This window comes from Apostichopus japonicus, chromosome 9, assembly GCF_037975245.1.
Source record: "Apostichopus japonicus isolate 1M-3 chromosome 9, ASM3797524v1, whole genome shotgun sequence".
Classification (NCBI taxonomy): domain Eukaryota; kingdom Metazoa; phylum Echinodermata; class Holothuroidea; order Aspidochirotida; family Stichopodidae; genus Apostichopus; species Apostichopus japonicus.
This window is the reverse complement of record NC_092569.1, coordinates 31,870,241-31,895,944: the sequence shown is the minus strand read 5'-3', so window position 1 is coordinate 31,895,944 and position 25,704 is coordinate 31,870,241. Positions and strand designations below refer to the sequence as shown.

General features: G+C 39.4%; 1 protein-coding gene across 4 annotated transcripts in view; it reads right to left on the bottom strand.

Moving 5' to 3' along the window:
* The window catches only part of LOC139974328 (focal adhesion kinase 1-like), a 101,584-nt gene extending 85,896 nt beyond the window's left edge, over positions 1-15,688 (bottom strand). For 2 of the 4 annotated variants that reach the window (XM_071981364.1, XM_071981366.1), the window contains exon 1: positions 15,483-15,688. The gene's annotated coding sequence lies outside the window, so the exon portion shown is untranslated. Of the gene's footprint in view, positions 1-12,389; positions 12,598-15,482 lie in introns of all 4 variants that reach the window. The other 2 variants (XM_071981365.1, XM_071981373.1) reach the window with 2 other exon arrangements.
* Between the last annotated feature and the right edge of the window lie 10,016 nt (positions 15,689-25,704).

Here is a 25,704-nt window from a genome sequence, read left to right as displayed (position 1 = left end):
AACAATAATATCTTTGATAACATCATCTCAAGGGTGCTACAAATTTGACAAAACATTTTAATAAACCTTCTTCTTCTTTTACGGTACAACCCTGCCAGTCTCATTAACCTAGAGTATTATCCCCCTATGGTACCAGTAGATCTAACAAAGCAAACTCCCAGTGCTTTGATCTAGTCTTACAAGTTATACCTGCCTACAATTTATTTCAGGTCAATTAAAAATCTTCCTTTTGATCTCTTTCATAAGTTTTAAAAGTCCTCTGAAACTATCCTGTGATGATGAGATTGTTATTTTCATACCAATCTTCCTTAAAAAATTCTCTTTGATCCAGTCTGTCAAGACTGGTCAATTAGCATTCCAATGTTATCACATCCACCAAGAGGATGAGGTAAACAGTATCCCAGGGTAACCTCTCACTAATTGTGACATTTCCCAGACCACCATAAAAAACAAAATATGAGTCATATAGGTCACCATCCTCTCAACTCTTGTCCATTGCAAGGCAGGCATACTGATCATCCATAAATTGTCATTCTCTGATAAAAGATTCTTTTTTAACTTTCTGAAGGGAGTTATCTTTTTTTAACTTTCTGCAGGGAGCTGAGGTGATGTCCTTCATTTAATATGTACATAGATGTATAGCATGCCCTGGACATCTATCTGGAGATTCCAACCATGCACAGTGAAGCTGTACACACATTGAAACTAGAGTACATACATCACATCAATGTGTTTGTCTCAATAATCAAAATTTTACCTTTAGTGTACAGAACAGTCTCCCTGGGAAGCTGAAGTCCCTTGTCAAGCAAATTTTGACAGCCTGGTTACAATTATTTTACTGACAGGAAGTTGTGTATATGTGTACTGTAGTCCAGCTAGTTTAGAGTGTATTGATAACTGTCTTGTAGGGAGTTTTTCAAATAAACATTGGTTGCACAAAAGTGATAAACCATTTTATCTTTAATATGTATTGTAAATAAACAATAAGATACTCACTGGGTAAGTATAAACAATTTAAACAGGGCAAATAAATATATCAGCTATCTAAATGTATTAAATTTGAACAAAAGTGGGATGTAATTCCTGGTTAACACAGGCTACTGTAAAATTATCTTTCCGAGTACTGTATACACCACACATACCCATAGTACATTTGGGTTTTACTGTGTAATGAATGGTGGTATCTGTAAAATGTCTGTCATTAAATGTATTTTTACAACATCTAACAGCTCAACAACAGAGGACTGAACATTTCTATGGTATGTACAGTATGCTTGACAGTACTGTAAGTGCTTGTTTCCTGGGCTGCTACTGTGAATGAATTGTCTCTCATGAATACAAACAAGATGATATATTTCTAATATTTCCTACAATTATTCTCTGAACTACATGAGATCCAGAGCTCCTGCAGGATCAATGGAGAGCTTAGATAAAAATCAACATGACTGTTAATTAGAAAGGCGGTCTAGGAGTCCAGAATGGCGAGACCTGCTATATTATCTTAACCTTTTCTGAAATAGATAATTTGGGTCTAATTTACCCACCAATTTTAACCCATTGAACACAATTTTTATTGTAAATATGTATGAATACACCAAGCTGAATTTCAACGTCATCTCTGATAATTTGGATTCACAAGTTGAACCGACTTTTCAAAATGATCAAGAAGAATGCAAGGTCCTCAGTCCCTTACATATTTTTTTATTTTATTATGAAGGACAGTCTAATCTCCCAATGTACCACACGTATAAACCCCAGCATTTGGCCTCCTTTTTGCTATATTATTTTCTTCCTTTTTTTTTTTTTTTTTTAAATCTTCTTTCTTTTCTTTTCAATTTTTCTTTCTTTTTTTCACTTTTGCTGTATTAGCCTTTTACATATTTATTTTAATACTTTTGAAAAATGTCGTTTTTTTAACCAAATTTTACCCAGACTTGGATCACACTCAGAAATGATATATTCCTCATTAACTGAACAACTTTCTTTTCAGTATCAACCGCAAGACCATTCATCATTCCTCCGGCTGCAATGTCAGAAAATCAATGAAGCCATGATTACAACATAAATCTTATATTCCCTTGCTCATAATATCAACCATCATTTCTGGAAAAAATTTGCATAATGTCAATTTGGACTGTACATAATGCTTCAAAGGTTATTACGAGGCAAACTCAGATTATAACACTTACAGTATAGGTGCCTATACCGTAGACCAGCTGTACAGTATAGGAGCCTATACTGTAGACCAGCTTGACAGTATCAGAGCCAATACAATACCGTAGACCAGCTTAAAGACAGTATCGGAGCCTATACTGTAGACCAGCTAAACAGTATAGGAGCCTATCCCATAGACCAGCTCTACAGTATCAGAGCCTTTACTGTAGACCAGCTCTACAGTTCACAGTTGTACAGTATTATATAGGTAGAGCTACCATGTACAGGTAAATATAGTCTGCACAGTTCTTCACATAAATTTGTCTCTGGCAGGAATAGACAGATACTGTACTGCATACCCTCAAGAACACCTCAATGTCCACAGCATTACCCAATGCACTACAGTACACTGTAAAGGTAAAACACAGTGCTAATACTGTGGGTCTGTATCAGGCATTGTACTTGCATGGTTCAATGACACTACACTAAGTTCCAAGTTACTTAGCATGGCTGTAGCACCTACCTGCTGTGTGGATCACTCAAAAAACCAAATCCGTGACAGATAAACATTTTTATTTCAGCTCAGATGAATGCAAGAAGGACAACCCACAATGCAAACAACTAAACAAGTACTTCACACCAACAAAACAAATGACTGTAACCAAGAATTGTCCCATATACACTATGGTTTCAATAATTCCAAGAAAGTGGTGTGAAATTAATCAGAGGAAAAAACTAACAAATATATTATAACAGGCAAAAACTTTTTCCAAGAGACAAAATGGACTGTTGTGATTTCATTCAATACTGTTAACAAAGGGAGCTTTGTTTTTCTTTAAATTGAACTACTGCATGCCCTTGGGCAACATACAGTATATGACATTTTAATTTCTTAATGACTAATGAGAAAAGTCTAGGTTTGTTTGTTCTTATCTGATGTTGTGAGCAATATGGGTGCTTTTACACTAGATCCTGTGCTAATGTTTCACTAATTTTGGACGAAAAAGTGAAAGCAGGAGCTGCCAATTAAAGCTTGATTGTGCATTATAAGTGATGGCAATTGATTGAAACTGAAGGCAGGCAGGAAGGACGGACTGAAAAACATGACCACATTGATCAGATTAATTTGCTGCATACATCACAGAATCGTCCAACAATAATGACTGATTCACTGGTTCAATCATTAATTTTATTTTTCTCTTCGCCACAGCAAGTTACATTTGAAGCACTTAATATTTTAACTACCATACAATAGAAGATAAATCATATACAGTAATCATAAAAAATAAATAATTAATAAAATAACATCGGTACAGTATTTACTGTACTGTAGATTTAAAGTACTTACTCGTGGGAATGAGAAATTTTACAAGTCAAAACTGCCCAATAGAAAATATCAATTCTTTTACAAAAATGATTAAGAGTGTAAAAGTAAGTTGGCTTGACATTTTGATACTACAGTAGTGCTCAGGATCTTCTTCAGAGGCTAAATGTAACAGTAGGGACAAAAACACGCACAAAATGATTATTACACTAATGAATGAAAACGGTTATATATGTGTATTTGGGAACTTACAATGTTCAGTGGTAAGCAAAGATATCCCCAATTAAAACCATTTCTCACCTGAGAGATGGAAATTATTATAATTATATGTAAATGTAATCCAATTCCCTCTGAATTTATATCTGAACAGATTTCAAAGAAGGTGTGAATACAAAGCACAGCACAAACAGGAACCTGAAATATTACGAGGGTCATACAATGTAATCAAAGTACATAAGATTTTTACCTTTTAAGGTTTTGTAACTTGTCATTCAGCCTCTGAAGAAGATACTGCTAGGATCGAAACGTCAGGCCCTCTTACTTTAAAACATTCTCTTACACAGGCTCTTTAGTGGATAAGCAGTTTGCTAACAGTTTTGTTTCATTTTAAGGTGTTTACCTGAATTAAATCAAGAGTTAAATAGATCGAAGGTGAGATTTAACAAGATTCATTCAAATAGCAAGCTCCCAAGCTTTACGTAACAGCTCTATTGTAGGGCAGTGTTCTTTCGATAAAGTGTGTTGCCCACGGATACAACGTGATGATCTGGCCAAGACTCGAACCTAAATCCTTAGATCACTGGTTCATCGCCTAAGCAGTCATTTTACCAGCTGCTACTATCCACATTTAACAACAATTATTAGGCTAGTACTTTGTAATTATGCATATCTCTGCAAACTGTGCATGACCTAATGTACTAGTTACTGTTCAGTAGTCAAAACCATGCACTCTGTGTTTGTTTTAACAAACTGAATACTGTGAGGTCACACCAAAGTTTGTTTATTTAATAAGGAAACATGCAGGGAATGATTTATTTGGTTGGATGATTATGACATCCTATCACATACAAGCTCAAATTACACATTTTAACAACAACAACCTAATTAGCTCAACAATGTTGACCACTAAAATCATGCATGAATATGTATGTAGGCAGGGCCACATCATATTGATTAATTTCCTTGTAATTAGAACTACCACAGAAGGAAAGCTCTTCTTTTCGAAAAGTAATTTAACCTTTCGTGACAAAGTAAAGAAAAGAGAAAGGGTGATTACTGACATGCTGATCGTGATTAAGGCTATGATTATTACACTACGGTGGGAATTACAGCTCAACTCTACCGTACTGGGTACCGCACAGTCTTTGTTGAAAGCTTGCTATTGTATGTACTATACCTCATCATTAGTTCCAGAGCCTGTGGTTTCACAATTCACAAAACATTTTCAGTAAACAATGGCTCCAACAGAAATAAGCAGTTCAATAGTTACAGTAATAGTACAGATTTCCACAAATTGTGATTCCAACACAACAACCCCTAATCCCCTGCCTGGGTGAATGGGTGTATATTTTTGATGATTTAATTGTGGCTAAGGGTACTGTAACTTTAAACAGGACAAAGGGTACCACATTTCCAAACACTAGGAACGCTGCACTATAATGTAGTCTCTGCTTTCTTGTAATTACTTAGTACAATGTAAATGAAACTTAGCACCAACAAATTACTGCCTACAGTTTCTGCTAATGGTACGCACATCAGGAAATCCGCTTTTGTACAGATAGACTCATGCTAATCTTCAACTACAAGAAGAAAGTGAAAGTTTGTGGGAGAATTATTAATATCAAAGACTATAACGAGGGTATCTTGTCTATATACCATACATTGATATGAAATTAGATTACAAGTACTTTGTTTTTACTGCAAACAGTACAGTGCAATGACATGTAGACTCTGAGATCCATGACCAACAAACTTTTAAGGAGTTGATAATTACAGTCCTATTCTCATTACTAAACTTGCATACCACTTTAATACTTCAGCTCAAATAAATTTCAATAATAAATTTATAGCAAATTAGCAATATTACATTTTCAATGATATATGCATTGACATTGAGCCTTTTTGGATTTCTCCACACCTATGGCTCAGTTAAATTCAGGAACACCCACTGGATTTGAAAATTCCCAAACAGCAAACCGAAAGAGCTAACCATGTTGTACATGGAGAATGGTCTTTGACAAAAACAAAAAAGTTTTAGGATTGAACTTGTTTCAAGTCCACCACCACATGTGGCAGCCAAAGCAACATTATTGAACAGTCCTTTCACAGATGATCTTGATCAGGTGATCTGATCCGGATTTGATCCTCAGTTCAAATGTATCTTATTCCCAGTGTAAAAGCTACACTCACGATCTGACCCTAAAAGTTTAATCCTCCTTTGTGAAGGAGATCAGATCAGAAAAGATTGGTGGATCACCCGAGATCAAGATGACCTTCTGTACTATATATATATATATATATATATGATGTCATATGATGTCGTCATGACCTTTTTCTTGCCGTAGAGACGAGACCAGCTGATACAAGGGTGCATACAACTACTAAACATGTGAAAACATCAATGTGACATTAAAAATTGCTGTGTTCAACGTACAGTAACTTCTGGCTTGTCAACTGCCCGTTGTGGTATAATAGCCCACGGACTCTCAGAAGATCTGATGTGAACATGTATACATCAAAGATTTGAGTGAAATATTTGTGGTTTTGTAAACACACTATTAAGATCGGAAGATATTTCTAATACACTTACCTGAATACATACAGTAGTACATATTTGATGATAGTTAAACCATTAAAACCATTCGAAGATGTGATTAGATAACGTACGTTCAAGTACCTGCTTGACATTTAGCGACTGTGTTTAAATACCACTCATGGCAACTGTTGGGTTACAGTTTAGATACATACACAACCATTGTATTCATTTTGTGAGGTGGCTGCCTCTGTTCTTGCGACCGCCTTGCAGAAAAATTGGCTGTGAATGCTAAATTATATTGCAATGTAATCATTTTAGTTCTTCTGCCTATTTAACATAGCATTTTTATCTGCTATTGTTAGGATGATTGACATTCAGGTCATAAACAAAATAGGTGACCACGCACACAGCCTCCCCCCTTCCACCCCCCCCATCAGGTTTGCTCACACCCTCCAGTGTCACAATCCAGTTGCCTCCCATCACACGTAAATCCCGGGGGAACCCTGCATAACATACATACAAGACACACAGTTACGATGATAAACCACTGTACTGTAACAAATTCTTGTGGTAATCACTAAGTTCAATTGAATCACTCCTTCAAAGAGGCTGATCCCACAACTGTGGATCCTCCAACTTGTAATTCAGAGTCCATATACAGAACAGAACTATTTCTTGGCAAGACGTGACACATGTACCAAAAGTCTGTATCTAATAGTAGGTCTATGTTAAAGATTAGATGATGTAGAAAGTGTGCTGTACACATTGACATACATATTGTGTACATGTATGTGAGCTGTATACAGAGGCAGAGCGTCCATACAGTCAGAGGGGGCGGATGCCCCCCCCCCTGAAGGACTCAAATGGACTGATGGCGCCCTTTTCAGCTTTTTACCACTTTTTAATTATTCGCGATTATTGACTTTTTTATTGCGCTCTCAAATATCTATTGACATTTGTCACATTTTGTTGCTGGGCAATTCCAGGCCAGAGGAGACAAATTCATCATAACTAAAATTGAGCAACTGCTATGGAAATTGGTATCAAATTGAAGCTAAAAGTGTGAATTTTTAAGATATGTGTTTTATTTCCCCATAATTTTTACATAAACTACCCAAAATTAGGGATTATGTGAAAATAGGCAATTTTAGAAAAAAAATCACCATTAAAATTAGCTTAAAATTAATCCCCACAAATCACCCCTGTAACAATAAAAGTGGTGACTTTAAATACTGATGGATAGTATGAGACTATGGCTAAGTGTATCAAGCCATTTTAGGTGGTTTGCATGTTGTCATGCATCGGTGCACACACATAAATGTTGATTTGCTGAAAAAGTGTCACACTGTAACCGAAAAATGCCATTTTTGCTTAATATAAAAAATTGGAATTGAAATCAACTGATTGTTTTTCTCAAAATCAACTGTGTAGGCACTTATTAAATCCACATGATAGTTTTACTGTAGTAGACTCTGGGTGGGAATAATGGGAAAATGAAATGTGTCACACTGTAACTTTTTGGTTACAGTGTGACATTTTTTTGGTTACAGTGTGACTGTGACAGCAACAGTGTGTTTCTATAGGGGAAACCAGTATTCAATTGAGAACCTTTCATCTATTACATCTGTGACATGAAGTATACACCTGGGTCCCCATTAGGCTTGGTGGCATGGTGATATTAATTTATTGAAAGCTCAGTCCTAGATAATTCTTGCTGCAATTATAGAGAATCACTAAAACTTTCATATCATCCAGCAAGACGAGATCCAGAGTGCGCACTGGGCCCATTCATAAGTTACACTGTTCACTGCATACTGTGCAGTCTTATGTCATGGTGAGCAATGACCTGGTGCATGGGAAGTTTGCCGTTGTCACATTCCTGGATAAGATCATCAACGATGTCATGATACAGTGCCCCAATCTGAAGTCACTGTCATTCTTCTCAGACGGAGTGGCCAGCCAGTTCAAACAACGGTATCTCTTCGATCGTGGCAGAGCGTCCATACCCCCCCCCCCCTTGACGGACTCAAATGGACTGCTGGCGCCTTTTTCAGCTCTTTACCACTTTTTACTTATTCGCGATTATTGAATTTATTGCGCTCTCATCTACATATTGACATTTGTCACATTTTGTAAGTGTAATTTGGCGATGACACCTATTTATTCTTCGTTTATCTGCAAATTAGCCAGGCCCGGAAAGGGTCATTTCTGGCGATCTAGGGAGTATCTTTACTCAAAAAAATTTCTGTACGCTACATGCCAACCTGTGGTGGCGCTCCACATAGAAAGTGTCGAAAGCGCGCCTACAGACCATTCTCGCCCCTCCTGACCAATACCCCTAGCTCTGCCACTGTCTTCGATAACATCACCCACTTCCGAGAGACATACTGTATGGAGTTCAAACATCATGGAACTTTTTTGCCACAAGCCATGGCAAGGGTGTGGTCCATGGGATCGGTGGTCAAGTAAAGCGGTTAGTGTGGACAGCCATGAGAAATGGCGCACATGTGCATGATGCCGAGTCATTTGCGGAGGTAGCAGCAGCTAAGGCGAAGGCAATAAAAGTGATCTTTGTCCCTTCCCAAAAAGTAGAGGATGCTAAGGAAGCTTTAGATAACCGATGGGCAGATGTATGTCAGTCCACTTCCAACAACCCATACTACCCACATTGTCATCGCAGTCAGGAAACACTCCACAATCAATCAAGCTCGAGGACTTTGTGTTGGTTGAGTATATGGGAGCAAAGAAAACCTCTGGCAGATATGCCTATGTTGCCCAAGTTCAAGAAGAACATGTGGATGATGGTGTGGTAGAGTTTTGTGTCACCCACTTGCACAAATATGAAATATGACAGCATGGGATTGATCTTTGTTGCTAAGGTTCATATGGATAAGCATGGATAGGTAGCTATTTCCCAAATCACAAGGAAATTGCCGTCACCCACAATGGATAACCGTGAGAGATACCACTTACAGGATCCTATTCATGAGGCCAACTGAACAGATATCGTCCTGTCTTGAATTTGCATACAAACAATATGCAAGTGTAACCTGTAATTCCTAGTTCATGAGACCGTAATGGGATCACTTATAGATGTTATAATATCAGAATGATTTGTCTATACTGATTAAAATTAGTTTAATTAGAAAAATTAATATCAAAATTAATACTATTTTCAGGAAATTTGAAAGCTTCTAGTCAGATTATAACACTAGCAGTTCCTTCTTTATTGACAGATTTTCATTTTATCTTTCAATTTTATTATTACCTACTCACACTTGTTTCTAGGGAACATATAACTTGATGTTTCATGCTTTTGTGACATACATCTTGTGTTGCAACGTTTTGTCACACTGTAACCGTCACACTGTAACCATGCATTGATATAGTAATGATATAATATTTCAGGTTTTAATGGTCAGTCTGTCAATTTGCTCATATCACATGATAGTTAAGACTATGTTGGATAAAATGTATGTATTTCCAATTTGGGTACACTTTTAATTTCAGAGGGTTTTAAGGAAGGGTATTTTGGTGAAAAACCTAGGTATTTTTCATGTCACACTGTAACCGAAGCATATTTTTATTAATATTCAAAAATTGACATTGAAATCTCCAAAAAATTATGCATGTTTCAAAAGTTAATTGTTGCCCCTTTTGCACTGATAACCTATTCTGAAGATATCCATTCAATATTCTGAGAAAAAACAAATTGAAATGATTAAATGTGTATTTTTTGTCACACTGTAACCGTGGAATTGCCCTGCAGTGTAATTTTCTGACAAATGACCAATACCTGTAGCTCCGCAACTGGCTGTATATATACATGCCCTGCAGACTGAGAGCAAACATACAGGTCTGCAATGCAGACTTATTTTTCAAGAGTGGCATTTATTTGGTTTGATTTCCTGCTTACAGATCAGTAAATTTCAATGTGCATCAAAATTCCAAGCTATCCTGGTTTTGACATACATACACTGTAAGTGTTCATCATGATTTCAATTTTTACCACTTGAGTGCTTGGAAGCAACCACGATAACTTAAGCCCATATGTGCCCCATATGTCACATAATGGTGGGTTGACACTTAACTACAGGTTATTACTGCTAGCTGCAGACAATATAAACTACTAAGTCTGTACATTACACTACACGTAAAAACATCACAGGTTAGAAACCATAGTCTCAGATATTAAATTGATCCAGGTTTTCTGTATTTAGTTTACTCTGCAGGAATAAATGAGAAAACATGTCTGGATAAACCAACCTGTCAGTAACTCTATAACATGATCGGTATTTTACATCTAGGTTCAGTGATCATCTACGATGATGTTGATAATGTCATGTACCATGATGTAAGTTCGCCACATATATACTGTGTATATATGTCAGGGAACACTTTATCTGGTATCACATATGAAGCAAAATACTATGCAAAATACTATGCAAAATACTATGCAAAATACTATGCAAAATACTATGCAAAATGCTATACAAGTGCAAAGATGTATATAGTTTTTGTACACAGGAACCGTAGTATTTTGTAGAGGAACATTCAGAGCCTTCAAAACTTCTGCTATGTGTTTAAAGGCATTGAACACTCGCCCGAAACCGTGTGCCGCGCTCTGAAAAAGTTAACTTTCAGTTGCTTGCAAGTGACGTTTTGTTCGTGTCGCTACAAAATGCAGACAGTACAGTAATGAAATGTGATACCTAAATCTTTAGCTGGACCTGAGATGTCCGATCGCTTGTTTGTACACTGTGCTGTGCGTATTGACCGCAGCTGTGTGTACTCACTGTACACTGGTGTCTAATTACCGAAGCTGTGTGAGTATTTTCTGGGATCGAAGGTGGTGTCTAACACTTCTGTTACACCTCATTCGAAACTAGGTCAGATTACCAGCATTAGAAGTTTCTTTTTGCGCGAGTCTGCACACCCTTTAATACCAACTTGGAGCACTTTATACTAAATTACTCCATGTATACATACATGTATGTGTCTATGTAGACATACTATGTACGTTAAACAAAGTGTGTTATCATACTGTAGTTGAGGCATACCATGCATTCATTCTATGTATACTGTACATGTGTGTATAGCCCTATCAGCTGACCTGTCCTGAGATTTTGTCAACCCCTGCTGACATGTACAGAAAGCTCTTTAAAAGATTGAAAATGGAGATTTCAAAACTATGCCAATAAAGTGATCACACATTGGTATAGGATTTCATCCTTCAGGCAACAGGAGAGGGTACAATATCTGGTATGGAATTGATAGGATCATAGATGCCCATATTAGGTACAGTAATTTACTGTGCATAAATAGTAATGCATTCCTATCCCTTCTGTTCAATGTACAATGGTTGTACAGTACATTAGAACTGTGTTACATAGCACTGTACTAGATGCTATAGTTATTACTACTGTACTACACTATTCTGTACATTCTGTACTGTATTGCATATATTGGTCTGTACTGGAACTGCTTTGTTAATGCACCCTCACTCTGTATTTTACTGTACATTGTAACTTTGGTAATTCTGAATTGCTGGCCAGTCCCTGTATGGTACGCCGTACGGTATCCATGGCAACATTATTGCTAATTTTAAAATGCTAAGAAAGAATGTTTTTACAATCTCAATCGATGTAGATATATGCAGATAGTCTACTGTACTTTTAAGGGGTGCTCACGACGTGACCTACTGGCATATAATCTGGCCTGCAAAAGATTCCTATCCAGTAAGGTGGTTAAATCAGCCCAACAAAGCTTGCACAAAAAAGCCTTTACAAATAGTAATAAAGTGAGTACAAAGCCCCCATCCTACACTACAAATTGCATGTACAGTATACCTGTACAATGACATTTTAACTAGTCATTTGATACTTGATGTACGTACACAGTTTCTTATTAAGAACCCACCATCTAGCAGCGTATATATATCACAATATCATTTACCAAGAATCTCCTCTTGAAAAAGTGCAGCATTTATTTTTTTAAAACAAAATATATTTACAATCCAGCAGAAATGCACTCCTTATCAACGAGGTCCTTATAGAACCTCCTGCTTCCTACTGTATGAAGGTCTTTATGTGAGCAGTGGCAAATTGCTTCAATACTTATAATAACTAAGCCAAATATATAATTTTAACTTGATACCTACTGACTGACTGGGTCACAAAAACTGTTCAATCGGTCCCAGGATTTTTTTCAATTATTTCATGTATAGTTTTCGTAGCTTGCCGATGTCTGTAGTCAGCGCAAGCTTTCATGCATTCTGATTGAGTATCGATTCTGCGGGTCTGGTGGGTCGCGGCTCAGTCTTCATAAAAGATCCTGGGACGTGGGCCCTAGAGTTTTCTGACCACTGGTATATAAAATGTACATCAAACTTAATTTTACATATATACATTCGTGATTCGTCCTTCATAACTAACACATGAACCTGTGTAGAGTATGTTTAATAAAAAGTATATATTGCTAAATTTGGACAGTAAGATGCTGCCTCAAGCATACATTCTGTATACTTTGTTAGGGATAAGCTGGGGGATGAGGTTGGGGGGGGGGGGAACACTAGCACTTTACATCATCAAAAGGTCATCATTTTAGGGGCACTGTGGCATTTCCCTAACGGTACAGTCTACTCAGATTGTGCATGTAGTATCACCAGAAATGTCAAATCTTTGTGATCACATTCTGAATAGTACTGTATCTTATTTAATTTAGTAAATTTTAAGGGAGACAATGTACATGAATGACTTCGATGTAAAATTTATTCCCATCCTATCCCTCCCACTCTCTGACCGACCCCACTTCATTTCCCTTTTATTTCTTTGGTCCTAGGTACACTCTTCTCCTCATAGGTAGATCTACTCCCAACGCCCCCTTCTTTGGCCTCCCTTGTTAACTACTTTTATTATTTCTTTGCCCATAGGTTCACATTCTCTGTCATAGGTTGACATTCCCTTCCTCTACCCCCTTCTCTGGCCTACCTCGTTAAGCATTTAATTTCTTTGCTCAATGCAGTTTACACAAACTCCATTTACTATCATATTGTAATGACCACAAACCTTAGCAAGGTAACAAGCCACTTGCAATACAATCAGGTGGGACAGATGCCCCTCCCCCCCCCCCCTGACGGACTCAAATGGACTGCTGGTGCCCTTTTCAGCTTTTTACCACTTTTTACTTATTCACGATTATTTACTTTTTTATTGCACTCTCATCTACCTATTGACATTTGCCACATTTTTGACACCTATTTATTCTTCGTTTATCTGCAAATTAGCCAGGAGAGGGTCATTTCCAGTGATCTAGGAAGTATCTTTACTCAAAAAATTGTCTGTACGCTCCGCGCCAACCTCTGGTGGCGCTCCGCTTAGATAGTGTCGAAAGCGCCCCTACAGACCATTCTCGCCCCCTTGACCAAAACCCCTACAGTAGCTCCGCCACTGAATAGAATTTATGTCAGAATTCAAGCACAAATGTACTGTATACATGTACATAGTACAGCTACTATAGCTCATGTCAGTGCATTCTTCACTTATCTCTATTCACCCCTTTCTTATTTATCCTTTTCTTTTCTATCATTTTTTTTTTCTGGACATCCTGTCTCTTTCTTGTCTCCTATTTTGCGATTATTTGCTTTTTTCTTCTTCTTTTTTTGGGGGGTCACTAACCTTGTTAACAGTACCTCTGTTTCTATTGCCTTTTGGAAATTACGCTCCTTTTCTACTGTACTGTGCGATAATTTTTTTTTCTTTTTCTGTACGATAATTGAGATATAAATTTTAACTGAGTTGAATAGTACTAGACCAGTCTATACAAATACCACTTTGCTATGTGACTGTATTGACCATATCAGTCTAGCTACTGTACTGTACCAAACAGCAGGTGTTCACTTACACTTACTGTAGCACCCACAAAATTAAACCTGAAGCCAAAACAAACTTATAGGACAATTGATTAAATGGTCAAGGACGGTTCTTCTTTTAATGCACTGTATTTCCTGTGAGGAAGGGATTCGTTTCAGGATCTTAACAGCAAGAACTTAAAAAGTGTTTTGAGGAACTTCTGATTGTCTCTTCCTTTCAAAAATACTAATTAATGGTTTAACACAATTATGGTTCATTTTCTTAATGTTTCCAACACAAATCTCCCAGGTCATGAAAGCTTTCAGATGGTCAGGACCAAAATAATGTTCATCAGGAAAACATTTCTCCAGTATTAGTAGGCTATAGCATTTATTTTAACACAGGAACAAAAGTACTTCATAACAGACAAATTCAGAGCTTCTTCAAAGCTGCTACACTAAACTTTTTCCTGTTAATGCTAAAATGCAATCAAATTTGCTAAAAATCACAACATAGGTCGGGACGAGACTTGCTTAGACATCTTCCGTCTTACCAACCTTCTTACACTGCACAAGTTGGTTCTCTTAAACACTGCAGTGAATATTTTTGTTTTGTTGTTGGCTAACCCATTTGATGGCACATGGAATGTTATATGGTCTTTGTGAACATTGGCCTCCGTAAAATTTATCAACTGCAACCTTAGTTCACTTAGCATCTCATAGTTACAATGGATTATACCGTCCTTCCTGACATTTACTGTTTTGGACTGTATTCTTCCAATGAGTCAAGAACACTAGAAATTTAGTGAAAGGCCAAACCATGGTAACTGCAATTATTTCTGTCTGAAGAGCAAAGAATTGTGAGCTCACCTAGCCCTGACCAATTCAGTTGAACAACAGTAGACTAAGACTGGAGTAGACTAAGTAATTATGTGTTACTGTTAGCACCACACCCAATATGACATAAAAACCCAAATCATTATGAAACTGTTATTCGACTCTTCTGGAAGTAGGCTGTGTTACAACTGAAGTTACGACTAGGCCTGTGACCTACAGTTACGGGTAGGCTAGGTATATTTTGCTGTTTATATCTGTACAGTTGGGCTGGGACATAGGGACTAGCCTAACTTAGACTATCCATGTAAGTTGCTTACCTACAATACGCTTTACTTTAGGCCTGAAGTAGATTTAGCCTGATTCACGTTAGGCCTTTGACGTACCGAACCAACACAGTGAAGCCTATTATTACTATTAGTATTACTATTAGGTCATAGCTAATCCTACTTTCATTCCAAAATCTACGTTGCCTACATCGGAGATTATTTACCTGGGTATAAGATTGGGGAGCCACGAACAATGGAAACACCAAGTTCAAAGAACGATGTTGTTTATGTACTTACGGTAACTTCGAAAGTTAATCCAGCATTTTCTCCTAGGCTAGTCTCGTTGTGGCCGTCAGTGATTCCGTCGCCGGTTCCGTGCCCGCTTACCGTACGTGGTTTCGTCGTATGATGCGTACGTTTGGAAGTCATAAGCACAGTGTGGAGAATTGACTCAAGTTACTGACCTAGGCTTGTACATGTTGACGTCTGTTTTGGTCGACCTAGACAGCAAGCAGTACAGTGAGCAGGCACCACAGTCGACTAACAAAAGTTTAAACACGCCCTCAGTTTGGCTGTCATACTTTTCAAGGCGTCTCCCTAAACAACTGGAATTGAAATGATGGTAGGGACTGTGTTTTGTATATTGCTTGTTTTCCATACGAAACCCTAATAAAATTTAGGGGGGCGGTGATCCTTTAAATAGCCCCAGCGTTGGCACAGAGCTATCCCCGTGATAGGCGATTAGCATGCGACGTTAGGGGAGGCAAATACTCGGAGAGTTAGAGAGGGGTAAGTTTATCGTACAAATGTCCAAAGAATGCGCAGCTTAACTCCAACTTTCCGCCCACTCCCACCTTTCAAGGGATTATTACCATGATACAACAATGATATTGCTAATGCATTTTACCAACTCCTCTTTTTTGTATTATCTGTTATTTAAATCATGTATGTGCTAACGTGAGAATGGGTAAGTTATGAATTTAGAAATACATCGAATATAATTTTGTATGTCCGTTCAAGGATGGAAATAGAAGGGGATGACTGAGGTGCTTTGCACATATAATAGAAAATTGTCGAGAGGTCGATGTTGCGCCGACAGTCGGGTCACTATGACGTTACAAGTTTATTTAATGTTTTTAGCCGTAAGGTGGGCTGGCGCCGGGCGGAATGGGAATTACACTTACCTACATTTGTTACTAATGGCTACTTGACTGGTTATATCGACCGTGTTAATATATTGAGAGGGCGGCATATACGTTCATAGCCATGGGCGGGATTACGGGGGGGCAAGAGGGGGCATTTGCCCCCCCACTTTTTCCCAGACCTTAGTTCACTTTCTTGTCGTTTTTGCAGACAAATGTGCACAACCCTAATCGAATTATTCCCCCACAACAGCTCTATCAAATAGGCCTATTTGTTTCGAATCTAAGTCGAATTTGTGTTTAACATCGTAACATGAAACATGCAGAATAACTGGAGCTGGAGCTAGGATATGGTTCGCAGCACAGGTTACGAATCCTGGAGCTAACAAACTAGCGATTCAATTCTGCATGTAATGAATCCCCGGCATGTGCTACAGTGCTAGCTTCAGGAATTGATTTTCAACGTTGCTGCTCTACTGAATGCGTTGAATAACTAAATCCAGAGAAACGATTTACGAAAGCCAGATTTTCATATTGGATATATCAATAATTAAATTAAATACACTGAGACATGAACCCCCCCCCCCCAGTGTCATTCAACAATATGCAATGGCAACCAATGCCGATGTAATTTCTTTACTGCTCGAAATCCTGGAATGATCAGTGGCGGAGCGTCCATACAGTCAGTGGACTGCTGGCACTCTTTTACTTTTTACTTATTCGCTATTATTGACTTTTTTTATTGCGTTCTCATCTACCTATTGACATTTGTCACATTTTGTTGGTGTAATTCGGCGATGACACCTATTTATTCTTCGTTTATCTGCAAATAAGCAAGGCCCGGAAAGGGTCATTTCCGGCGATCTAGGGAGTATCTTTACTCAAAAAATTTCTGTACGCTCCGCGCCAACCTGTGGTGGCACTCCGCTTAGATAGTGTCGAAAGCGCCCCTACAGACCATTCTCGCCCCCCCCCCCCCCTGACCGATATCCCTAGCTCCGCCACTGGGAATGATGCATGCAAATCGAATAATGTAAATTACAAATTGGCACTAACACAGTAACACATTAAATCCATTGTTACAGTATACAGCACTCGGCAGTTTCGGTAGGGGGGGGGGGGGGGGGGGGGTAAAGGTATGTTCAGCTCCCAAATATTTGCCAAGTGCTCCAAGAAGTGGGTGCTGAACATATTCTTGATCGGTCCAATTCACAATATACTAATAATTTTAGGGGGAAAGCGGATTTTACGATCTAAGGGTACCTTTCATCGAAAATTTCGACGCTCCATGCCAACCGATGATGGCGCTCCGCTTAGATAGTGACGTATAACAAAAGTTGTACATCACCATCTTGACCATATGTTTTACTATCAATCCTCTTCAAATTTTTAAACGAAAATTAACTATCTAGATACAACTGCAGACATGAGATCCACATTTCAAGGATGGGTACATGCAGCTTAGAGCACTCGGGAAGTGCCGTTTCCGGCCGTCTGGAGGGTTTGTAAAGCCAAAAAATTTCTTGTACGCTACGCGCCAACCGATGGTGGCGCTCCGCTTAGATAGTCTTGCTGGCAGGTTTGCCCCCCCACTTTCACAACTCAAATCCCGCCCCTGTTCATAGCTCATATTTAAATCATGACTTAGATTCCCGCTATGATTGTTCAACGGGCCATGCTGAACTTGATGATCATAGGTATAACCTTGAGTTTAGAAAGTCATCCTCATTATGTTCTTATTATTTGTAATATATCAAATGGCAATATAATAATAAAGGACTTGAATAGACAGGGCAATTTAAATATCATCTTAATATTCATCGAATTAATTATTTCCGTTAGCTTCCCTGCTGATCATATTGCACGACGGCATGGCAAATTTAGAACGGGATTAATCCTGCGCTGAATTGTGTCAGCTGATGTTACCGTTCTCAATCCAGTAAATCGAAGGTCGTCAACAAAGGGTGATGAAATTAATTAGCCACGAATTACAAAGGTTTGGTTTATGATCAAGAGAAAACGTTACAGCCTCGATTCGTGGGACGCATAACTTTATGTGCATGATTAACAGGCGCGTATCCAGGATTTTCAAACCCGGGGGGCGCGAATTACTATCTAAGCGGAGCGCCACCATCGGTTGGCGCGCAGCGTACAAGAAAATTTCTTGTTTTGAAACCCCCCCAGATCACCGGAAACGGCACTTCTCGGCTTGAAATGACCAACCAGATGTACACTTTTTGCCTGAGAACCAGGTATTTCCTAATAGTTTTTTTTTTCCATCCATAACCTTTTTGAAGTTTGTCAACCCGGCACACATCATGTTCGACCTGATGGCATCTCCTGTGGGTCTTTGCTTTTGTAGGTGATTCTACGTCGCTGCCCACAATACCCGTCAGCCCCACTTTTCAAGGTTTTAAGCCCCATATTTGTTCAAAATTTGAAAATTCACATTTCTCGTGAATAAACTCACTTCAAAACATACCCATAATGTTGTACAAAATTTCATCTATGGACAACCAATATAGAAAAACTTCCTTGAACCCCTATAACAGACCGGTCAAAATTGCACGAGTAGAGGGAAGTGTGATGCAGAATGTTGGTCAGAAATTTTCGAAAATTCAGACACAGTTAATTTATCGGTGTAGAAACATTAAAACCTCTTATAACGGCTATTATAAAACTTGGTTGAAGGAAATGAAAAAATAGCAGATATTTCCGAAACCGAACACTACACACATAGGCGTAGGAGGCGCGGCGGCAGTGGCGGAGCTAGGGGTATTGGTCAGGAGTGGCGAGAATGGTCTGTAGGAGCGCTTTCGACACTATCTAAGCGGAGCGCCACCACTGGTTGGCGCGTAGCGTAAAGAAAATTTTTGAATAAAGATACTCCCTAGATCGCCGGAAATGACCCTTTCCGGGCCTGGCTAATTTGCAGATAAACGAAGAATAAGGTGTCATCGCCAAATTACACCAACAAAATGTGAGAAATGTCAATAAGTAGATGAGAGCGCAATAAAAAAGTCAATAATCTAGAATAAGTAAAAAGTGATAAAGAGCTGAAAAAGGCGCCAGCAGTCCATTTGAGTCCGTCAGGGGGGGGGCATCCACCCCCCGACCGTATGGACGCTCCGCCACTGCGCGGCGGGGGTGCAGCCCCTAATTCGCCATTACTAACGTAAAAGAGAGTTTTGACATAATTGGACCTCCATGCTTTTTATACATTTACATGAGACATGTCGTTGTTTACATTAGCATCCCGCGAAATACTGCGCAATTTGAATCGACCGTACGGTACATGATGGCATGCGATGTAATAACCGATGCTTGCTTATATGATATTGTCATGGACACGTTGAACGCGCGCTCCGCGCGCGAAAAATTTAGGTTATTTTTTCAGGCAAGTCGGACAGTTTTGAGGCTTTTCATCCTGGAACGCCATTTTCATGCTCACTGATATGATGTGATATCTGCTGTTTGCGTTACAAATTCGAACAGGCGCGTAGCGAGGAATTTGCCAAGGGAGGGGCGAAGCCTGTAGGCAAATTATCTAAGCGTAGCGCCACCATAGGTTGGCGCGAAGCGTACAAGAAAATTTTGGCCGAAAATGCCTCCCAGATCGCTGGAAATGGCACTACCCAGGACCATTTGTTAGCGCGAAGCGTACAAGCAAATTTTGGCCGAAAATGTCTCCCAGATCGCTGGAAATGACACTTCCCAGGCCTTGTAAGTTGCCTCTAAGCACTTTCTATTTTGAAATTACTTAGCGGTATCATTTAAAAAAATGCTGAATGGGGGGGGGGGGGCGGGCGGTCGCCCCCATCCCAAAATGCGTCATGTTCCCCGACGACACGGTCGAGTTCGAGACCAGCCACAGTTGGTTTCATAGCACAATTCTACACACGCGTTATGATAGACCATATATAGTACATATATAGATCATTAGTGAGAGAGGAAAATGGAAACGTCAAAAAATGGAGTTGTCGGTGTAAGGGGTAGGGTGAGTCACACTTTTACGAAATCATTGATCCGTCACTGGCTACCCTTCAGCGCTGTAATTATGTCACTGTTCCTTTTTCTCTCCCCGGTGTCTTCGCGTTTTTCTTTTACTCCCTCCTTTTCTCCTTTTTCTCTCTTTCTTCTTTTTCTTTTCCCTTCCTTCCTCTTCTCCTCCTCTTTTTTCCCCTCTTTTTTCCTTTTTTCTTCTCTTTTTTTTCTCTCCTCTTTTTCTTACCCGGGGGGCGCGCGCCCCCAACGCCCCCCCCCTGGATACGCACCTGATTAATTAAACAGGTAAGAAGTAACTGTGTGCAATAATTTCTACCTCTAACCTAGCTTGAATGTTCTCCGGTATGATGTGACGTGAAAATAATATGGATCTCTAAAAATAACTAATCAAATAGAATCCAACGCCAAATGCAGCTTAAATGATAAACTTGAACAAACAAAACTATCAATTTACCTCCTCACTGCATAACCACCCTTAAATGCCCCTGTCTTGATAATACGCACCAGTTGGCAAGGTAGGTGGGTGGGGGGGGGGGGCTATACTTAAATCCTTCCGTGTTGTTAATACGCACCAGTTGGCTAGGGAGGAGGTGGCGGGGTGGCATAACCAGCCATTCCGCAAAACTACAGGAAAAGACGTTGGAGGAAGCAGTATATATGGAGAGGGCCCGATAGCTGCTATAAGTGGGCGAGAGAACTTGGAACCAGGGAGATACATGGGTGTATAACCACATTCGTATACGACACATGGATATAGTCCTACAATGTGCAGTGATTTATAGCTACGTATTGACCAACATTGAACCTTATACCGACCAGCACCAATCAGAAGTTGATACTTTTCCAATCATGCAGCTCTCGTGTATATGATTGACATAACCAGTTGTACGTGTAAATACGAATAGAAACGGATCGCGCCAAGTATTGGTTACGTATGCACTATGGCTTGATACGACTTGCTGCGGGTTGGTACGGCTTCGCGAGGATTGCTACAAATCGAGGCGTCCGACGCTTGGGACACGTATGTATGTATGTTTTTGTATGTATGTATTTCACATCCTCCTGTAAGCAGGAACTCGCGAAGAAGCCATCATTGGCTTATCAAAGACGCAAGCTGACCGAAGTCAGTCTGTTAGATTCATATTTAACGTACATGATTATGAATTGCCAATTGTCAACAACTCTGTAACTGGACTGTATACATTAATCTTGGGGTGAATCGAACTTGGGACCTAATGATTGAAAGGCACCGGCGTTAACCACTGAGCTAACATTCCCTACTTTTTGTGGTGACACGTGGTGACGCTTGTCCAACTGTTCAATCATTCTGCGTTTCTCCATCGATCAGAGCACATCTCCACATCACCGCAGTTCATCATACCAACAAAGAAGAGGAAGGCGACAACCAAGAGCCCAGCATTAGCAGCTAGTACAGTGTCATCAGAGGCTGGATGCAACGTTTAATCTAGACCTGCATCCAGATCTGCATCTCCTGCTGGACATGTTTCCAAAGGTCCTTCAAGGAAGCAAGCCTTGGTGTGAAAATGAATGATTGCATCGGGTGAAAGGTCCTTTTTTTATTACTGTATACCAATGTTATGGGTATGATTAGCGGTGCCCTACCCAAAATTTTGTTGTTTGTTTTGGCGTTCAATAGCGCGTATGGTGGGCGGAGCCTCAGCGATTGATTAACATGTGCCTTAACTCGTTACAACTAAACTAAAACTGGTTTTTCCTCTCTCCGTCTCACAGGTAAGATGATGCTTAAATCCCTTTCATGTGAATATGAAAGTATTACTAGGTTGTTGATTAAATATTTGTCGTTATTAAAAGATTTTCATTATGACGGATGGTCTAGATTTGCCATCGATGCATATGAGTTAATATTCGTTATAAACGAGGCCGTCAGGTTTGCATGTAGGATATGTCTGTGTTATCATGGGCCTACGTATATTCGTATAACAATTGTTTGTCGTTAAAGTTCGATTAGTGGTACAAAATCATAATGTACACGAGTCATATCAGTACAAAAGTGATTTATTTCTTGATGTTGTTAACAATAGTATATCATGTATCAGGATGCCGTGGATGTGACATTTTAGGTAATTTCTTTGTACGACGTAATGTTGCTCAGTGACCTAGCGTTATGATAGGCTATAGCGTGTACATTTGGTTGTTAGAACTGTCATGAGGGGTGACGTCATTGCGTAGTAACAATAGTAGGGGATTCCCCGAAATCCAGATAGAAATAAGTATTTACGGCAATCCAGATTGATTGTATTGTTATGTATTGAATTATTAGAAAGATTGAGCAGGTTCAGTTTATTATTTTAAGAACTAGAAGTAGCCTTTGTTTATGCCAGGATGAAAATCCATTCAGATGCCTTATCCAAATATGCAGTTAAGTTTAAATGTGAGACTGCATAGTTATTATTGTATTATATCAGTGATTGATTAACATGTGCCTTAACTCGTTACAACTAAACTAAAACTGGTTTTTCCTCTCTCCGTCTCACAGAGATCCTGGTCTTAACACCAAGCCTTACCAAGCCGTGATTACCTGTAAGGATACGTAACAGCCCGTAGTAAGACGTAATGGAACCGCATCAACCCGCAATGAAGCCGTAGTGAGCTATAGTAAGCCGTAGTTATCCGTAAGTTATCTGCACCTATACAGAGTAGACCAGGGAAGCTATATCCGTAACAATCCTTATCAACCCGTAACAACGTCGTAAGTAACCCGTTCTGGACCCGTACCAACCCTATTAACCCGTTCTGGACCCGTAACAACCCTATTAACCCGTTCTGGACCCGTACCAACCCTATTAACCCGTTCTGGACCCGTACCAACCCTATTAACCCGTTCTGGACCCGTACCAACCCTATTAATCCGTTCTGGACCCGTACCAACCCTATTAACCCGTTCAGGATACATAGTTTCACTCATCATCGCCTTTCCAGGTCATGGAAGCTGCCGGATGACATTGCGCTACGGATCGTTCCAAACTGTGGCGCCATCCGGGAAAGTGTGAAAGTGGCACAAATCTTTCGTATATCTATTCTTAAAGTGGAGTTCACTCAATATATAAACCAGTTTTTACCACCAGTTGACCAATTGCAAGGGACATTGATCGATGTTGTATGGGATCTGAATGGAGCATATGCAGCAAGATCATTCCTATACTTATGTAACATAAAGTATCATAAATGCTGTCACTGTATGGTATGTTATCAATAAAGATGATCATGATACGGTAGTTGGTTTCAGTTATGAGACAAACTGATGATGGAATCGCCTAGCAAGTTGTCCTTCGTGTTATCCAGTGGTGTGCACATGTTTTCAAAGGCGAGGGGATTGTGGATGGGATGGGGAGGGGGGGGGAGACAAATTAAAAAATTCCCGACTGATATAGGTGGGGGCCTGAACCTTTAAGGAAGGTCCAGAGGCGAATCATTTTTTTTTTTAATGAGGGGCTCTGCCGTGGGGTCATTCAATACGCCTCCAGTGTAGGGGAATGTCTGCGGGTCTTCCGCAGGAGTAAAATAGAAAATTTAGACGCCAACACATTGTGCATTCAGATGCATTATGATAGCTCTAAACTGCTCTGGGGCCATTGAAGCCGACTGTTATGTAGGAGGGGCGAGGGGGGGGGGGCTGTGTGGGGTCCTAATTCTTTTTGGTTTTAATTTAGACGTCAGATTGCGCATTCTGAGGCATATATGGATAACAGATGAGGTCTACATTGAAGTTAGCTCTAAACGCATGGGTGTGTGCTAATAAATATTTTATTGTGATGTTGAAAAAAGAGAGACAGGGGTAAAAAATTGTAGTATAGGGTTCTAAATTTACAAAGTGTGTAAGCTATTGCAATTAACATTGTGGTACGACACATTCATGAAGATGATGGTATGTCCCACTGTTAATGATAGTCAATTTATTTTAGAGGAGACGGCACACATACAACAATCATCTTTGGTCTCTGTGCTAACGATAACTGAGATAAACAACTTCCCCAAAAAGACAAAACCCTTTACAATTTAGCAGATATCCCATCGTCATACCACATGTGCTTCAGTTTCTTATGTTTTTATTTTCTATCTTTATTAACATGTTTATTTACTGTAAATTGAGATCTGTTTTGCAAATCAAAATATTGTGAAGCTCTCAACATGACCTTATTAAGGAGGCATTGGTTTCAATATTGACACGGTTAGCATTTTACAGTAAAATATATGAACTTTGAAAACAGAGAGAACGGTAAATGTTCTCAGATCCTATAGTGTCTCTAGAACATCACAGATTTTACAATACGACAGCGTTTTACGCCTCTCACAGGATTTCATGATTAGCGCCATCATTTCAAAATAATTCCATACGGTAGCATATAACTTCCACATTGACTTACACACTTAATCGTCAAATTAATGCGGTTGTTACGCCTTTGAGGAAGAAGCGCTACCCGACACTAAAGTGCGCTTACGCACGTTGACCAGTCATGACCCTGTACAGTTTAAACTACCGGGGCTTCACGTGTAAACAAGGCTGCCTCCTTACACACTGGTAAACAAATTAGTTCATATATACACCCTGCTCTTTGAGGGCTTTATCAGTGGCGTGCATCAAGGGTTGGGAGGGTGAGAGAGGGGTGGGGGAGGGTGACGCCACGATCATCAGCCTCGGGAAAACGTTCAGTCGGATACTTTGGCAAAAATCGAAAATATTTATGAGCACAAACTTGGGTTTAGAGGCCAATGTTTTTATAAATATGCCCCAGAATGCAACATTTGATCCCTAAATGTGTTCCCTTTAAAATCCCAGAACCCCTTCACGTATATGGCAGTTGCATTCAGCGATCCTCATAGCCTCACTCCACATTCGTAAAATTTTGCAGCCGTCCATAAAAATTAAAGCCCCGATATTTAAATCAGTCCGGAGACATTTGAAATGCTCTCGCCCCTCTTAGCCAACCTTTGAATTCTGTCCACGCCACTGGGCTTAATGTAGTATAAAATTTCCCCAATTGCCCAAAGTTTTGCAACATATGTAATTCAAAATATTCGCATTTCCATGAATATCGACTCTACCTAAAGTATGCTACTTTGTTGTGAGACCTGACTCAGAGTATTATTTTGATATCTTGGCACTTATATTGATAGAATATCAGGAGAGGAGAGGAGAGGAGACGAGAGGACGGGAGGGGAGGGGAGAGGAGAGAAGGGGCGAGGAGAGTAGAAAAGACATTTTCAGGTCAAAGGCCATGGTCTGTTGCAAGATACTCTAATAAAAAAATTCCCCAAAGCATCTCCATTTCATATAAGGTATGATATCAGGAAGTAAATTTTCCTTGCATGTGACGGAACTTTACGCTTAT